The sequence below is a fragment of the Selaginella moellendorffii genome, unplaced genomic scaffold, assembly GCF_000143415.4.
Source record: "Selaginella moellendorffii unplaced genomic scaffold, v1.0 SELMOscaffold_14, whole genome shotgun sequence".
Lineage (NCBI taxonomy): Eukaryota > Viridiplantae > Streptophyta > Lycopodiopsida > Selaginellales > Selaginellaceae > Selaginella > Selaginella moellendorffii.
Window position 1 is genome coordinate 945,656 of NW_003314275.1, and position 19,972 is coordinate 965,627.

The following is a 19,972-nucleotide window of genomic DNA, read 5'->3' on the forward strand; positions in this document are numbered from 1 at the left end:
GTATTCACCACAAACCCTAATCCATATCTATGGGTGTTCTTGTGCCATTCAACTCTAGAAACAATCTAAATCATGTTTTGATCAACAATCGAAGGTAACTATTCAGGCTGCCATTCAAACTCTAGAAACAATCTAAATCATGTTTATCGGAGGTAACTATTCAGGCTAAGCAAGCGGCTTTGTAGGGTCAGAAGGAGGCGAACATACTGAGGGAAGAGTTGAAAGTAAGAAAGGCATGGTTGAATCTCCGTTGTGAGGCGGCAGCTCTCCGGAAGAAGAAGGTGGCTCGAGCTCAAAAGAAAGCTTGACGAATTGTCCAAGTTCCTGGAAATGAGTAAGTTGAGCTCACATCTCTTCAGTATTGCAGTTCGGATCGACCCTTGGAACGACATCGTCCAACAATTCCAGCGATCTCCAGCGGTGGGCCTGGGCGAGAATGCGATGAGCACAGATCTGGGAGGGGGAAGGCGCATCCACGAGGAAAATCGTCTCCAGCGGCCTCGAGGTTCCTTGCTAATCTGGTCATAGAGATGTATGGAAAGTGCGGGCGCTGGAAATCTGGTTCTTTCTCGTGGAAGATTGCGATCGCGGCATTTGCCCTTGCTACTCTTTTTCGAGCATCCAGTTATTTCTCTTGGCAGCTATCAATGCCGATCCGGCGGAGATCCACGCGCTAGTCGTCGCTGTGGCCTGGCCTAGCCTGGATCACCTGTGCCAAGAGCACATTCGAGCCTCATTCGGGGACATTCCTTCGAGTGTATTCGACAGGGATTGAGAAGAATGGTTGGAGCTGCACTAGCATCGGGCTTTTCCCCACTCTTTCATTCTCCAGCGCTGATATTTGGCTCGACACTGGCCTCGTCTAGCTTCCCAGATCTCCCCAGGAGATCCACCAAGCATCTTAAGTGTTCCATGATCGTGGACATGCTGTAGTCTTGGGCTATGGACGACAAGTAGCTCTTGGCTTTTCCCATCATCCCGAGATGACTGCAGGCAGAAGAACTCGCTCTGATCGCAGTAGCTTGCAAGATGCAAAGGAGGGAGAGCAAGAACAAGCGCACCAAGCGTTGCAAAATTTTTGATTGGGTCTCTGGCTGTGGATTCGAACCTGTGACCTTGCCAATATATTTCTTTATTCCAGCAAGATATCCGGCCATCAGGTTCCCGTCCAAATCGGACACTAATTTCTTCTTAATATAAACAGCCTTATAAAACATTCCCACGGGCTTAGAAATGAGCGAGAGCTTGCGCCGTTATGGTGAAGGTATGATATCCTTTCTGCGGTTGTCAGGCTCAAGAAAGAAACCATTATGGAATGAAGATTTCACCACTGAATCCCTGGGATAACCTACTTTTTCTTCTTCTGAGAAACAAGGTTTGCTGCAACAGAAATCAATATCAACATCCAACGATTGAATGTCCGAAGATGGCTTGTTTGAGCATTGAAGATTAAATTGATCCAGGCACGCTCTTGATTAGCAGCAAAGTTAAGAGTCCAAGGCTGGAGGTACTTCTCTGTTCTCTGTTTCAAATCCTGGGGAGCTTGAGATTTCATCAAGGGACTTCCTTGTCGTGTTCTATCCAAGTTTGATGCTTGTTCCTAGCAGCAACAAGACCAAAGATTTGAAACAATCCATGAAATTTCAAGTCACACCCTGTGTGAAGAAGAGGGGGCAATGCATGGAAAGTACTTGGTTGTCCTTCACAAGAGTATCTAGAGCAAAAAAGCGAAAGATGAACTGTGGGAAAGCAATGCTTTCACGTATATCCCTTGTGCCCTGCTGATCAATCCAAAAGCCACAACACTGGTGGTAGTGCAGCAGCTCCTCCTTTTGCTCTCTCCCCTACGCTCCTCGACGATGTCTTCGCTGCGACCACGAAGCTGTGAACTTCGCTACCAACTCGAACGATGTTACTAATCCCTGGAACTTTTCTCACTCGCCTCGACCTCATCAGGTTCCAGATCATCGAGCGAGACCTTGTCCCACCTCCCAATGTGTAATCGACAGAGTACATGTTTGAGAGACCAGTATTGTAGCACGGCTCCAGCACTCTCAAAGATCTTTGCTGCGACTCTCTCAACACAATCAGCCATGGAGGAGGCAAGCTCCCATCCAGATCACGACATCTGGAAGGAATGGCATCGAGTTTGACGAGCTCCTCCGGACTCAAAGTTCTCCTGGATCAACCCAGGACGTCGATCATGCAGAAATATCCCTCTCCTCGCCACCATCCCAAAGTATTGGCTGATCAAGACCAAGTGTTCCCAGCTCGGCATGGCTGCACGAAGTTAAAACGCTCTGGAACATCAACTCGTCCGGCTTGACACCCTCAAGATTCATAAGCTGGAAGACTTCCACTGCTCGATCATAGTGCCCGTTTTGAGCGTTGGTCGTCCAGGAAACCAAGGTGCGCATCTTCATGCTCTCAAACATGCTCCTGGCGGCGCTCAAGTTGAGACTTGCATGAGAGCTATCCAGCAGACAATGAATGGTCTTGCGCAGGATCTCGTGAACGGCCTTGTCAAAATGCCCATTCTCGCAAATGCGAGGATCCACGGTACTGGATTCTTCTCCGGGATTTAACTGAAGCTGTTCTTCGTGAGGGCGACGAGGCCTTGGTGGCTGACATCATCGCCGTCCATGCACCACGTCTTCATCCGGCATGAAATCAAAGATTTCTTTGGAGGTGGCCAAATCCCCCTCTGGTATTCACTGCTGGAAGGGAAACCCATGGAACGTCCTGTCATTCTGGGCAGTAGATTCGTCCAGGACACGAGATCCTTGGCTGGCGTTTTTGCCCAAGGTCGATTTCGCTGCCACAATTTGCCCCTGGTGCGAGAGCGCCATTATCGAGTTCCATGGCGCTCTGAGACGCAATCAAACATACTCTCACTCTCGGATGCAGGATGCTGCCACAATAAGCTATTTTTGGCCACCTGGATCCAGTATCCAACTTCTCATACCTACCCCCATAGTCTGAATATGGAGAAGTTTAAGGTGCTGGAGGAGCTGCTCTGTAACGGGATCCGGGACGATGCCATCCCATAATAGCAAACAGGGGATCATTTTACAAACGTGGGTTTGTAGCTTTTCCCTCCCATGCTTACTTTTGGACGTGTTGTTTGGGTGGTGGGATGGTTTCTCCATCTCCCGACCAGCTCAAGCATGTTTGTGCAGTTGCTCGCCAGAGTGAGTTCCCAACAAATCCAGTAACGAGGCAAACCAGGAAAAACTTTAACTCCACGTACCATTTGATGTTGGTTTAGAACCTGGGTTTGTAAAATATTCACTACGTATGGGACAGTGTCATCCTGGATCCTGTTAGACAGGAGCTCCTCCAGCGCCTTAAACTTCTCCATATTCAGACTATAGGGTAAGCATAGGGTAGTTGGTGCACTCAAAGAATGGATCCGGGCAGCCAAAAATAGCCCCAGGGCCAATGTTGCTTGGTCAGCTTGGGACTCTCTTTGACAATCAGTATCATCTTCTCTGTCACCCCTTAATGGATTCATTGGGAAGTTGCTCCGGCGAGCAACTGCACAAACATGCTTGAGCTGGTCGGGAGATGAGAAAGCAATACACATGGTAGAACACCACCCCAAAAGTAAGCACAGAAGGGAAAAGCTACAAACCCAGGTTTGTAAAATTCCTATTCGGTACATATAGACAGCACCCTCCAGCACCTTAAACTTCTCCATATTCAGACTATAGGTGTGCATAGGGTAGTTGGTGCGCTCAAATACTGGTTCAGGCAGCCAAAAATAGCCTCAGGGCCATATTTGGCGCGGGGGGATAAGGGCGGCGTGCCGGAGGTACTCCGACGATCAAGCCCTGCACGGTGCTTTATCCATATGTCCCGGATGCAATGGTGGATGCATGGGGCCGGAGCGATTGGAAAAAAACGGACATGCGGTGAGTGGAGCTAGGTGGGAACAAACAAGGGGTCAAGAAAGAAACATTTGTAAGAGAAGGCGTGGGAATGGAGCGCCCCATGCACACAGACTAGCGGCTTGTAAAAACAAGGCAGTGGCGAGCTCTGGTCAGGGCTCGACAGAGTGGTGGGTGTGCAGCATCTGTCACCAACACTCGGACAAAAGAAAGCCGTGGCTTGTCACACTGTCGAGAGCATATGCAAACGGTATAGCGTGCTTACACACCGGGCTCACACAGCGCATGTCAATGGTAGACATGACCATCGATGTCCACAGAAAGTTCAATGCAATTGCAAAGGGTGGCATCTCAAGTCCGATGCTTTTAGAGAACCCCATTGTCGATTGGAGAGGTACACACGAGAGCTCAACCTCTTGCTCACGGGAGTACATCCCGGCTTGCAGTAGGTGGCCAGCGTGGTTGGTGTAATCTCTTCTGGTGCTGCACATCCTTTTGGTAACTTGGAACAGTTTGGTGGCACATCCTGGTCCGTGTTCTGGACTTGCTCCAAACCTGGGTGATTCAGGGCCAGATTTTGCCATCTCGCTTTTCCTGGGGACATTAACTTGGTTTGTGGTATTGGAGATCCGGATGCGCAACCATGAGGGCTTAACCACTTGCTCGCAGGAATACATCCTGGCTTGCAGTAGGTGGCCAGCATGGTTGGTGTAATCTCTTCTGGTGCCACACATCCTTTTGGTAACTCGGGAACAGTTTGGTGGCACATCCTCGTCCGTGTTCTGGAGTTGCTCCAAACCAGGGTGATTTCTTGGTCAGTGGGAGCTCTTCAGGGCCAGGCATGGCATTTTGCCATCTCACTTTTCCTAGGGACACCAACTTGGTTTGTGGTATTGGAGATTTGGATGCGCAACCATGAGGGTTCAACCTCTTGCTTGCGGGAGTACATCCCAGCTTACAGTAGGCGGCCAGTGTGGTTAGTGTAATCTCTTCTGGTGCCACACACCCTTTTGGTAACTCGGGAACAGTTTGGTGGCACATCCTCATCTGTGTTCTGGACTTGCTCCAAACTAGGGTGAGTTCCTGGTCAGTGGGTGCTCTTCAGGGCCAGGCATGGCATTTTGCCATCTCGCTTTTCTTGGGGACATCTGTAGATTGTGTGGTTTTGTGTGTGGAATGCTCTTAGATGAATGACTTGTCTTCTTTGCTGATGTGGAGATTTGTCATCACTTGTCTCCACACTCCTTCTCAAGGCTTGCACCATCAGTCAAATGGAGTGATTTGAGGAAGAGTTCATGCTTCACTCAAGGCAAGGACTTTGTCAGGATATCAGCGACCATTGAGCTGGTTGGACAGAATTCCAGGTTGATTGTTCCATTGTTGACTTGATCCCAAATGAAATGGAACCTCAACTCAATGTGCTTAGTGCATGAGTGAAATTTTGCATCCTGAGTGAACGCTATTGCCGACATATTGTCGCAGTAGAGTTTGACTGCTGGAATTTGAATCCTAAGGTCCTACAGCAATGTCTTAAGCCAGATGGCCTCTTTCACTGCTGTTGCAGCTACTATGTATTCAGATTCGCATGAGGACATCGCAGTGATCTATTGCCTCCTGGAACACCAACTAACCATGTTATGGTTATACATGAAAACATACCCTGAGGTGGATCTTTTGTCATTTGGATCTCTTGCCCAGTCTGCATCTGTGAATCCCACCAGGCCGTTGTCTCCATGTGAATTTCCTTGTGCCACTCACATACCTCATGATCCGCTTCATAGTGGCCCAATGTGAGGGAGATGGATTGTCCAGGAACTTTGAGACTGCTCCCACATTGAATGCGAAGTCAAGCCTAGTTGAGACCATCAAGTAGATGAGGCTCCCAACCACTGAACGGTACAGTGTTGTGGTCTCCTCCTCGGGAGTGTTATCAGAGGTTGATGTCAAACTAAAAGCCTTGAGCTTGCTTCCATAGGAGTAGCCACCGGGTTACCATTAAGCATAGAGTACCTCTGGAGAATGTCATGGATGTATTTCTCCTGGGAGAGCTCAAGTACTCCACATTGCCTATCCCGGCAGACTTGAATTCCCAGACAGTAGTGCATGTTTCCCAAATCGGTCATCTCGAATTTAGCAGTGAGAGAGGCCTTGATGTGGTGGATGAGTCGCATCTGGTTAGAGGCTAATATTGTATTGTCCACATATAAGGCTAAGAATAGAAATCCTTGGCCATCTCGATATATGTAGAGATTATTATCAGCCGTGTTGCGAGTAAAGCCCAACAAGGTCAGAAAGCTGTTAATTTTAGTGTACCATTACTTGGGGCTTTGTTTCAGCCTGTAGAGAGCCTTGTGCAAGCAGTAGACGAGATGCTTCTGTCCGGGACGTATAAACCCAGGAGGCTGGGCAACATACACCTCCTCCTCAAGATCACTGTTCAGAAAATCAGTTCAAACATCAAGTTGATGGAGCTCCAAGTCGAGCTCAGCTACAAGGCTCATCAAAACATGAATTATTGTCAGCTTTACAATAGGGCTATAAGTTTCAGAGTAATCAACTCCCTAGATCTGATAGAAAACATGAGCTACAAAGTGTGCCTTGTAGCGCTTGATGCTGCCATCAGCTCGATATTTCTTCTTGAACAGCCACTTGGTTGTGACTGCCTTCTTGCCGGGAGGGAGGGGAACCAATGTCCAGGTTCCATTCTTGATCAATGAGGCATACTCGTCCTGCATGGCCACTTGCCACTGTGAGGCATTAGGATTGGAGAGAGCAGCTTGGTAGCCATGAGGTTCAGCAATGGAGCTCATAGCCCAGTAGAATCCCTTCTTGTGTGGAGCTTGAGCAAGAGATTCTAGAGCTTTGACCGTTGGCTTGCTCACTTGTCCTGAACATGTAACAGCTCTAATCTCTTGATGAGGTGGTGGTGTCATGAGAAAATCTGGAGGAGGTGAGCAGGAAAATCCTTCAACTGTTTCTTCACCAATGAACAGCTCGTCCACAGTAGTAGCAAGATTTTGCTCACTAGATGAAGTAGTGTTGCTACTAGTAGCCATTGAAGTGACCAGAGGAACTGGTAGCAATAGAGTTGCTAGAGAAGGCTCATCACCAAGTGGAAGAGGTGTTCCTCCTTCTGGAATGAGCAGCCTTTGGACTGCTGGTGCTTGTGGGTGGGTGAGCTCATCATCCAGTATATGGGTCAAGTCCACCAAGTTAGAATTTGAAGGAATAGTACCTTGAATGTGGTGATAAAGCTCTTGCTCATTGAAAGAGACATCTCGGCTAACCACGAGCTTCTTGAGAGGCAGATTATAAAAGTGGTAGGCCTTGGAATGAACATGATAGCCCACAAAGATGGTCTTCTGGCTCCTAGGATCCAGCTTCTGCCGAGTCACATCTGGAATGCGAGCATATGCTGTGCAGCCAAAAACCCTCAAGTGCCTTAACTGAGGATGCTTCCTAGTCCAAGCTTGATAAGGAACCACACTAGTGCTCTTTGTGGGAAGGCAATTACGAATGTAAAGAGCCATGTTAATGGCTTCACCCCAAAAGGAGTTGGGTATACCTACGTGCTGGAGAAGGCAATGAACAATCTCTAGCAGAGTGTGATTAACGCACTCTACCACGCAGTTATGTTGGAGAGTATGGGCTGTCGTGTACTAGTGAACGATGCCAGCCTCAGCCAAAAAGTTGAGAAACTCTTTGTTCAGGTACTCTCTACCACCATCTGTGTGTAACACATGAATCTTTTGGCCAGTAGACATCTCTGCCCAGCTCTAAAAAAGCTTAAAGTGGTTGAACACTTCGCTCTTGGCATGGAGAAGGCTCACCGTAGCATATCTGGAATAGTCATCAATAAAAGACACAAACTACTTCTTGCGGCTGAGTGTTTCCACGGGCAAGTAGCACATGTCACTGTGAACTAGATCCAATAAGCCTGTAGCTTGGTCCTCCATGGTTCTTGATGGAAAAGGAAGGCAAACTTACTTCCCAAGATGACAAGTTTCACACACACCCAGATGGCCAGCTGGGAGCGTGATGCCTTTAGTATGTTGGTTACAAGTTAAAGCATGCAGATCTCATTTATTGACATGCCCCAGATGAGTATGCTAGAGCTCAATGGTGTTGTGCTTGGAAAGCAAGCACTTGAGCTAGAAAAACCAATTCTACATTTAAATGGTAGAGTGTTTCACATCTCACGCCACTGGCTACAGAAGTACCATCACGACCATAGATGGTGCACCCTTTTGGAAAGAAGGTGGTAGTAAAGCCTTGATCTTAGGCTGCACCTATAGAAAGAACCGTCTGCCCTACTTCAGGTATAAAGTGCACGTGATGAACCTCCTTAAGAGGTCCATTAGGTAGCGTGATCACCACCATGCCATGACCTTCCACCTGGAGTGGTCGCTTGTTGCCAACATAAACCTGTTGTGGAGCTTGAAGACCCTTGTAAGTGTGAAATGCACCATCCTCTCCTTGCCAAAAGTGAACACCTCGTTCCACTTGGGGTAGAGTGTGCTAGGCACAAATCTGGTGCGCGCGGTGTGCAATCCCAATGAGATCTTGGCGAAGGGATCGATGGCGGCATCCTTGGATGCCAACGCGCACGCCTTGATGACACGGACAGAGAGGTACTACATCCTCTCCACCACCACTATCCAGCCATAGAACCTCAAGAGCAGACACCGGTGACAGATAAAGAGCCATCATCAACAACGAGTTGCTCTGGGTAAGCATGTGCTGGGTGGCAACCTTCTTTGCATGACAATCACACTCAACATGCCCCATCTTTCCACAATAGTTGCAAGGACCCTTTTTCTTCTTGATCTTTTTCTAGTTAGATCTAGAGTTGGGAGTTGTAGTAGAAGAGATACAAGGCCCACAACTAGTGCCTCCTTTCCTCTACTCCCCACTCAATTGTTTCTTACCAAGAAACAAGGCTTACTCGCGAGCAACTTGAGGGGATCCTTGATGGCTAGCTTGACGCTCAGCAATCTTGTGCTCTTCCTTGAGCAGATCAGAGTAGAGCTCCTCCATGGTTTTGCCTGGGACAAAAGAGAGTATGGAGGACGATTATTGCAACTCTAGGGATATAGAGTAGAGCAGAAAGGCTTTTGCATAGTCATCGGAAATTGCAGCATTTACTTCCTTCAGCTGCTGCATTAAGCCCTTGAGCTTCCTGATGTATGTTGCCATTGTCTCACCAGGCTGCATGTATAGGGAGAAAAATTTCTAGGTCAAAACCAAAATAAATTCATCTCCAAGACCCAGTCCAATCACAAAAAGGGCTTTGCGGTTCTTGGAGTCCCAAGTAGCCTGCAAGGTTGCTTCTGTATCTTGAGGTTTGACTTCAGTTCCTTCCACTAAATCCCAACAATCTTTTGCCATTAAAATTAATTGGACTTTGGTCTTCCAAATTGTGAAGTTCTCACCCATGAACTTTTAGAGTAGCTTCTCCCATCTTGCATCTCAGTTGCCAGCTGGGATGGCCATGGTGCTTGCTAGGGTGGTTCTAAATGTAGTGCGAGGTGGAGTACTAGTAGCCATTAGTTTCTAGATGAAAGGACAAAACAGCACAGTAAGCTAGAAGCGAGGAGGGGGAGGAGGTGGTGGGAATCATTGGAAGGGATGCCCACACGCCATGCACACAAAGTGACAATTAGGGTAGAGGCATGGATGGACATCACGTTGCGCTTGCTTGCGTTCTTGAATCCGTCATTCCACCCTAGCAAGGACTGCAAGAGCCCTAGTGCGGTCCTGCTCATCATGTTGCTGTGTTTACCAGTGTTTCACCATCAAAATCAAAACAAACCCGATACCATGTAGATGTGTGATTTTGTGTGCAGAATGCTCTTAGATGAATGACTTGTCTTCTTTGCTAATGTGGAGACTTGTCATCACTTGTCTCCACAACATTAACTTGGTTGGTGGTATTGGAGATCCAGATGCACAACCATGAAGGCTCAACCTCTAGCTCGTGGGAGTACATCTCAACTTGCAATAGGTGGCCAGCGTGGTTGGTGTATTCACTCCCAATGCTGCACACCCTTTTGGCAACTCGGGAACAGTTTTGGTGGCACAAACTTGTTCATGTGCAGGAGTCACTCTCTACCAGGGTGATATCGTGGTGTGTGAGCAATTTTTTTTGGTGAGGTATGGGCTGTTGTTGTTTTGCTTTACTGGGCGAGCCACTTGGTGTGTGCTATTCAGGAAGGAAACAACTATGACCAGCCTAAATTTTAGTGTGTGGGATTGCATTTGGTGGCTGACATTGTTGTTTCCCTCTTGGTCATGCACCAAGTAGGCTTCTCCAGGACAGCATATGTCTCTTGGTGTCTTGATGGCAGTCGTGATGGCTGGCAGCAAGTCTTTTCAACTCTCATTTCGGGCATGTGCTAGACTTGGTGCAGAATCCTAGGTGATATCCTAGACTTTGCTTCCCGATCTGCTCTCAAGTCCAATATGCATGGATAAAGAATCTTCACCTTTTGTACGCACTCCATGTCTATGGAAACACACATGGTAGGATATGAGCATAAGCAATATAGATGAAATGAGATGGATATTCAGTTTAATTGAAATGAAATCTCATGGCACTATACTAGTTATATATGCTCACTTTGCCGTGGTGGAATGCTTGGATTTCTTCTTGCACTTTTTGGTAATCTCACATATTTCTGAGGGGGAGCTGGGGATGCAACTTCCCACAGCTCACCCTACCATTCTTCCGAGGGGGGAGATGGGGATGCGACTTTCCATGGCTCACACCCTACCATACTTCTGGCACTCTAATATTTCAGTTCACCTTTGGCAATATGTATTATATTGGAAAACTACAAAATCACCTTTAGTGAATCCTCTTTAATCTAATCTAGATCCAAACATAAAAAGGAAAAAAATACTTAGCCATGTATTATCGCAAAGATGTTAATGCTGAGATTGATTTACATCTCATAGCCTTGATCCCTAGAAGGCAGTGAGTAAAATAGGCATGGAAGAGAAGAATAGATGTTGAGCAAGTGGGCTATATGTTATTATGGCTAAGGATATAAAAAGACAAAAAGGGGATTAATCTGGCATGCTATCACCAGCCTATATATCCACTACATGCCTAGTCATCCAAGTTAGAAATTTGATTGGGAGAAATCTTGATTTCAATTCCTAACTCAAGAAATGCCTTTGCGAAAATCACAATACAATGTACCCCTCTATTCTTTGATGACTAGAGTTGAGTAGCTCTTGTAGCTCAAGCTTCCATTGTGGTGGTAGTAGCAGCTATGTTATTAGCCTTTGGTTCTTCCTCGTAGTCCTCAAGCTTGTCACAAGTGTAGTTCTTAATGGCAATTTCGAGCATTTGAAGTTGGGCCTTGAGCTCCATGTTTTTTTTGGTGAGGCAGGCATTCTCAAGTTAGTACTGCTACACTAACTTGGAAGATTCTTGGCAGGTGTTTGGTGTTGGGAGTTTGTGAGACTGCATAGTGCGAAGGACTCCCTTTACCTGATCAAATTCTTGAGCCATGCTCACCAACTTCTCCTCGTGTGGTCATGCAAAAACGTTGTGAAAGAAGCTCTCCATGCCATTCCACGCATACACTGCCATATTGGAGTTATGGTACTACTCCAAAAAGTTTGTAGGCATGGTATAGTACACTTTCGGTTGTAGCTGCTCTTCTGCTTCAACTGGAATATTGTATTTGTCACAGTGATGGCACTTGGTGCTCATGTGCTCATGAGGAAACTAGCGATGCATTGTTGAACTAGGCGGCTACATGTCGTCAACGCTAATGTCTGGAGGAAATGTTTGTGTGCTCTCAGGCTGTGGTGGTGCCAGTTGCTATTGCAGATTGCGGTGTGGCTTAACAAGCTACTGTAGCTCAGTTGGCTGCTATGGCAAAGGTGGTTACTCCTCAGCAGGCTGATGTAGCTTTGCTAGTTGCTGCGGTAGAAATGGCTGCTCGTTGGCAAGCTGCTGTGGTGGAAACGGCTGCTTGGCAAGCTATTGCTGCTCGGCAAGCTGTGGCAGAGAAGGTTGGTGCTGCTCAATAGGCTGTAGTGGTGGAGGCTGCTACTACTCTGCAAACTATTGTGGCATGGCAGGCTGCTGCTAAGGCTGGTGTTGCTCAGCAAGCTGCTCCTGTTGCACAGGTGGTTCATGAAGAGCAATGTGCCCTTGCACAACGGATGGTGGAATTGTAACCATCTCAAGATTTTCAAGAATATTCTGTGTTGGCTGAAAGTGATCGTCCACCGGAATTGTTGTCATTGGAGATGGAAGTGGCACTAGTTCATGCAGTGGTGATGGTGGCAAAGGCTGCAAGCTCTTCATTGATGGCTTTGTATGTGCCAAACTCTATTGCTGTTTTGTTTTGGAGCTGGAGGTTCTCGTTGGTTGTTGTCGTGTCGGCACCTTGTGTTGGACTGCTTGCACATCATTGTTGTCATTGTTAACCTATGGAGTCCCAACATTTCTTCGGCCTTATCCCTGTGTCTTTCTTCGTGGAGTTGCTACTACCTTTCGCTGGACCTTTTTCTTCTCGGTGTTCATCAAGTTGTCTTCAGCTTGGTGCTTTGAACTTTCCGTGGCTGCGTGTTGTAGAGGTAGAGGTGGTGGATTATAAATCACCATGGCTTGACTCCTATGCATGATGATGGCGTGGACATACAGTAGTATCAGCGTCCTCACACATCTCCCCGCATTGAGATCTGCTGTCACCTTTTTAAGTTCCTTGTGAAACTTCGGGATCACATATCTTGCTAAATCCACTTTCTTCCCAGCTTAAAGATCCTCATAGATGAAGGCCACATATCTGCTCACTATCGTTGCAGTCTTCCAAAACTCCAGAAGGAACTTGAAGATCTTGTAGAGCCCGTCCTTGACATTGGAGAATTGCAAACTAAGCACCGAGTTGTAGCTCCCGAAACTGAATCTTCAAGTTCAACCTGGCCAGTGGCGAGATCCATCAAGTGAGACCTCTTGTTGCTCACTTGATTCATGAGATATCCCGCCATTCATTCTGCAAAGTCAAAGAGGCCGTGATTGCGAGTCCAACGCTTGACATTGGCATCGAATTGCCACTCAAGATTTTGAGAGAGGATGATGGTATCTGTCTTGGGTGTTTGCTTGGTTCGCATTGTGTCGACTCTTCAGCTGTGTTGAGAATGCACTTGCACTTTCTTCTTGTCTCTCTCGATCAGTGCATTTCTTAGAATCTGATGCACTCATTTGAGATGGGTGCCTAGCTGACGATCACTCTCTAGCACACGTGTGATCTCAAGATTTGCTTGCCACTCAAGCTTACCCTTGTGATTTTTCAGCGCACACTTCCTCTCCGATCAGGGTTAGGGCTAACTCTGTTTTATTGTTTTGTTCATATGCATTTTCACTAACTCTTTTCTTGAGTAGAGTTGTTTGTGATTGTTGTGGAACTGTTTTATGTGCAATGTGAGTTGTATTGGTTTCATTGGTAGTCAATTCTAGCATGGTATGCGTGGCTTGCATATATGCTATGCTTGGTTCTTGATATTTTCTCAATTTTGTTGAGATTGACTATTTCAATTTCTTCATCATCGAGTGTTGCTAAGTGAGTTGTGCCGGGTGTTTGCATATTTGTGATCTTGAATGGTCCTTCCCATTAATGTACCAATTTGCCTCAAATTTTGTTGACATTTCCTCTATACCATAGAACAAAATTTCCAACTTCAAATCTATCAATTTTCTTTATAGTTTGTTTTCTATTGTGATAAGCTTTTTTTCTTGTTTGTATGGCTTCAATTGTCCATAAAGCATTTAATCTTTCTTCATCTAACTTTTCTAGCATATCCAATCTTTTCTTGATTAATTTGCAGCTAAATTATCATTCTCAAGGATGGTACAATATATTCTAGTGGTGTCAAAGCTTGAAGTCCATAAGCTAATTTAAATGGAGTTGAATTTATTGAAACTTTATATGCTATTTTATAAGCCCAAAGAGCATCATAAACTCTATTATCCCAATATTTAAGATTGGTTTGCACTATTTTCTTCAGTATGTTCTTAAGTGTTTTGTTTGTGGATTCAGCTTGACTATTGCCCTGTGGATAATATGGTGTAAATTTCTTATGTTTAATAATGAATTCGTTTAGTAAAATCTTGATTGTTTCATTGAGGAAATGTGTTCTTCTATCCATTTAGGGTTTAGGGTTTAGGTAATCCATATGATAATCATTTCATAAAGAAACTTAGCTATATTCTTTGCTATCGCTTTCTTGAGTGGTTGAGCTTTTGCCCATTTTGTCATATAATCTATTGCTATCAAAACATATTGATTTCCATTCTTGCTCTTTTGTATGGGTCCTACAAAATCTAGGCCCTATCATTAGAAAGGTTCTATTGCTATAGTTAGATTTAGTTCTTATGTTTTTTTCTTGGGTGGAAATTTTATACACTAACAAATGTCACAAGTTTGACAAAACTATGAAGTGCCTTTCCATAATGTAAGCCACCATAGGCTTACTTGCAATATTTTTTTGTTATAATTTCTTTTGCAAAATGCCCACCAAAACAACTTGTATGAGCTTTTTCTAGTAACTCTTGTATTTCTTCTTGTGATTTTATACATCTTCTTTATATATTATCATGTTCAATTTTATAAAGTTTTCTTCTGATGACTGAGTATCATCATGTCCTCAAGACGAATTGTTTTATCTTTTGTGGTACATGATGTCAAAACTTTTGTAGTTGTTAAATAACTAAAGATTTCTTGAAATGTATTGTGGGTGGTAATCTTAAAAAGATGTGAATCAGGTAAGTCATCGTTGGGGTTTTGTATATTTTCCCCAGTTGTAATTATGCTGAGATGATCAACTTATTCATGGTATTTGTTAGGTTTGTGAACTATCTCAAATTTGAATTCTTGTAATAACAAAAACCATTTTATTATTCTTCCGCTAAGGATGGGTTTGTTAAGTAGATGAATCAATGCTTGATGATTGACAAATATTTTTACTTTGTTGGAAAGTAAATAGTGTCAAATTTTGGTTAAAGCATATATCATGCCTAAGACTTCTTTTTCTGTAGTTGTATAATTTATTTTGGGTGGAGAAAGTCATCAACTTGCATAATATTGTTATTATAAAAGTGCAACCACCTAATGACTTCAAAAATTTGAGAAGTTTTCTAGGTAAGATAGGTTACCATCAAAGATTTATCAAGGACTATGCCAAAGTAGCTAAACCATTAACTAATTTATTCAAGAAAGATAAATTTTATCACTAGACTCAAAAATGTCAACAAGCATTCTTGATACTTAAAGATAAACTTACACATGCACCAATTCTTGTCCAACCAATCTGGACTCAAGAATTTGTTGTATAAGTTAATACTTCTAACAATTTTTTGCCAACAAAAAGTTGATAATCATGATAACCCCATTCAGTTTTAGCTTTATCGATTTGAATACCTCGATTGGAAACAATGTGGGCAAGTAGTATTCCTAATTTAACAAGGAAAGTACATTTTTCAGGATTAAGAGCAATTTGGTTTTATCTACATTTGATAAATATTTCTTGAGGTAGTCAAGATGTTTATCTTTAGGTCTAAAGACATTAAAATCATCCATAAAGACTTTTATGAAATTTGTGAGATAATCTTGGAAGGTATCACTAATGATTCGTTGAAAGGTAAATAGAGCATTAGTTAATCCAAATGGCATTCACATGTATGCATATGCTCCCCATGGACTTATAAAAGCTGTTTTATATTGATTTTTAATAGCTATGTGTACTTGATTGTAGCCTAAAAAACTTTCAAGAAATGAGTATATCTCATGACCGGCTATGGCATTGCATATTTTATTTGAAAATGGTATGGGAAAAGTATCTTTTGTAGTGGCATCATTTAACTTCTTATAGTTCACATATGCATAATTTCCCATTTTTCTTGGGTACAATGACTAAAGGTGATAGCCATTAGGCATTTTGTATTAGATATATAAATCTTGCTTCAAGGAGTTTGTTGATTTCAGTTTTTACTTTTTTAGCAAACGTTGGATTCATCTAGTAAATAATTTGTTTAATGGGTTGAATTCCTAGAAGTAATTCAATTCGATGTGTACATAAATCAAGTGGTAAACCTTTGAGGTATTTATATGACCAAGCAAAGACATCTTTATACTTAATAAAGAGTGCAGTAGCGTCAAGTTTAAAAGTTTCATCGAATTGTGTAGTTATTAAAATGTTTTGTGGGTTTGAGGGAGTCTTAAATTTAATTCTTCAATGTCTTCATTAATATTTATGCAAAGTTTGAATTCTTGATTTTCAGTGGTGAGAGTTGGTTCATCTTGTATATTTAAGTGATATTTTGTAGTTTATAATTATTCTAGTTGTATCACTGGTCTTGCTTTTTGTATGGTAGTTTTTGTTATATTTGTTTTTTTTAAAATTTGGTTGTTTTGAATCTTCACAGTCTTGACACTTGGATACAAAAAGTATCCTGTTGAGGTCAATTTCTTGAATTGACTTAAGTTCAAGATATGCTTCAAATAATTTAGCTTCTTCAAGATTGTTTAAGCCTTTTTGCCAATTGTACTCTTGAACTTGTGTTTGTCAAAAACTTCATGAGATTTTCTTGCTTGTCAATATTAATATTTTAGTTTGTCCTTTTTGGGATTGTATACATATCTCATGTTCCATCTAATATTGTGCATAAACAGCTTTGTTAAGTCAAAGTCTTCTGAGCAAGATTTTGTAAGAAGATTCTTCAATTGACATTTTTAACACAACAAAGCTAACTTTAAATTTATGTCCTTTGATTGTTATAGAGACATCATGTACAATGCCTGTTGGTTTGACAACTCTTTGATTAACCATGCATACATTGAATGGTGCAATTTATATATTGCCAAGTCCTAAAGCTTTACATAATGTATATTCAATGATGTTAACTCCAAAACCTCCATCAAAGATAGCTCCTTCAATATGATTTTTGCCGATATATACATTGATACAAGGTATATTATCATCATAATCATCAAGTTGGATTCTGTAAATATTTTTTTGTTGTGTTGGTTGATATTAGTGTTTTTCTTGTATGCAAGCTTTAGATATCCTTTGATTACATATCTTTAAGATTTATTTTTTCATATATGGTGCTATTTGTAATATTCATTATAGGGTTAAAATAATTCCTTGCTGTAGTATGTGTTTGGCAATGGTTGTATGCTCACTTGAGTAAAGCTTAATACTTAAGTTTGGTCGTCTTGATTGTATATTTAATCATTAATAATTTTGGGATCTTTGTTTTGAAGCTCTTGTTAGATAGTTTTAAGTATTTTCTTACTCTTTTTCCATTTTGTATTCTTGATGTCTAATGCTTGATCACTTTCATTTCAAGCTTAAATAAGCCATCTTTGGACATTCAGTTGTTGGATGTTGATATTAATTTCTGTTGCAGCAAACCTTGTTTCTCAGAAAAAGAAAAAGTAGGTTATCCCAGGAATTCAGTGGTGAAACCTTCATTCCATAATGGTTTCTTTCTTGAGCTTGACAACCACAGAAAGGATATTATACGTTCACCATAATGGCGCAAGCTCTCGCTCATTCCTAAGCCCGTGGGAATGTTTTATAAGGCTGTCATACGTTAAGAAGCAATTAGTGTCCGATTTGGACGGGAACCTGATGGCCGGATATCTGGCTGGAATAAACAAATATATTGGCAAAATCAAATAATTTTGCAACGCTTTGTGCGCTTGTTCTTGCTCTCCCTCCTTTGCATCTTGCAAGCTACTGTGATCAGAGCAAGCTCTTCTGCCTGCAGTCATCTCGGGATGATGGGAAAAGCCAAGAGCTACTTGTCGTCCATAGCCCAAGACTACAGCATGTCCACGATCATGGAACACTTAAGATGCTTGGTGGATCTCCTGGGGAGATCTGGGAAGCTAGACGAGGCCAGTGTCGAGCAAAATTTCAGCGCTGGAGAATGAAAGAGTGGGGAAAAGTCCGATGCTAGTGTAGCTCCAACCATTCTTCTCAATCCCTGTCGAATACACTCGAAGGAATGTCCCCGAATGAGGCTCGAATGTGCCCTTGGCACAAGTGATCCAGGCCAGGCCATCGCAATCTTCCACGAGAAAGAACCTCGATCTTTCATCTTCTGGAAGATTTCCAGCGCCCGCACTTTCCATACATTTCCATGACCAGATTAGCAAGGAACCTGGAGGCCCCTGGAGATGATTTTCCTCGTGGATGCGTGGATGCGCCTTCCCCCTCCCAGATCTGTGCTCACCGCATTCTCGCCCAGGCACCCACCGCTGGAGATCGCTCCTCCTTCCTGCAACTCTTCGCTGGATGGCACCTCCTCGTCAAGGCTCAAGAACGATGCCATGGAAAACCACTGCCATTGCCATTATCATACTTGCATCCGAACATTCGAACGCAACCGGATTCGAACGGGTATCGAACGTTTAATACCCGTTTAGCTTTTTTTCGAACGGGTATAATGGTTTTCAGTTTTTCTCGAACCCTAATTTTACAGTTTTTTTTCGAATACATGAACCCTAATCCTAAGTAAAAGAAAGCATATTCTTTAGGGTTTTTAAAAATATTCTTGGTGTTTAAACGCCGTTTTAAACGCCGTATTATACACACGTTTTAAACGGTGTTTTTTATTAATCGTACCCGTTCGAATGCAAGTATGGCCATTATACGCTACTGCTGCACATTTTCGATCCAGGGGGCTCTTTACCCGGGCGGTCTGCTGCTGCCGGGCGTGCTCTATGAGTCGAGCAGCATGGTCTTTCTTCTCAGTCTCAGACATCTTCAAACTAGGCTCACAAGCACAAGCACTGCTTTTCCGCGGTATGTATGGTTCTTCTCGTGCTCGTTGTGCTTATACTCTTGTCCAGTTCAGATCGCTTCATTCCTCATCTTCGCCACCCTTTGGCCTGGACCATTTTCCAAGATAAAATGGAGGCTTGTAGTTCATCAACATCCAAGGCGTGGAGTGACCACAACGCAACTTGTGATGAGATGAGTTGGTGACTTGGTATACTTTTTTGTGTTATGCCATCTGCTCTTTGGAAACTTTTGAGAAAGCTTGCTCTCAGCTGATTGAGTTTGAGCTTGGTCAAGGCTCTCACAGGTTTATTGGATCTCTGGTGCAACCCTGGAGTTTTGTTTGCGGGTGAGTAAGCTTTCACGGTTTCAGAGCAATATATTATTGCCAAGAAAAGGCATCAAAACTTGGAGCTCTGAGTCTCACGCCCCGAGGATTTGAAAGGATCCAAACCTATGGACCTCCAGCTTTGACAACCAAGTGAAGAATAGATTCCCGGGACCAGGGTGCCTGGATCAAATCAAACTCGAGCTCAGACAAGCCATCTTCCAGAACAATATCTTAAACGGATGTTGCTGGTTCTTGTTGCAGCATACTTATACTTTATTTCTCAAAAGTAACTTCTGCATCAGCTGCTTGCTCAGATTGAGATGTAGAGTCCATCCAACCCGTTTTGTTTGCCATGGCCTCGCCAGAGCATGGAGAAAGTCCATCGAGAAGAGAATGGTTTCTTTCTTGAGCTTGACAGCAGCAACGAGCTGAGCGCCATGCGCCCACAAAACTTGCGCCGCTGTTTACATTATGGTATACGTTAAGAAGCAATTAGTGTACACTTTGGATGGGAACCTGATGGCCGGATATCTGGCTAGAATAAAAAAATATATTGGCAAGGTCACAGGTTCGAATCCACAGCCAGAGACCCAATCAAATGAACGAGGGATTTCTCTTCTGGCAGCGTTTCTGGAGCTAAATCTTCTATCGTGCCGATCCTCCAGGCGCGACGCCACGAATGATCCACGCCGCCGCGCCGGGTTCAGGCTCTTGGATCGTGCGATATTCCCTTTCGCTGGCAAATGCGAGCAGCAAGAACAGGGCATTCGATCGATGCGGCGTCAATCTTGTTCGATTGAATGTCCCAGAGGAATCTCGTGTCCTGCAACACGGTCGTACAATCCTACTTCAATCTCAGCCAGGCAAACAAAATCTTGGATTGACGTGGTCGGCTAGCGCTCACTCAGTACACTGTATGCCCAGTCCGGGCATCTTGAGAACT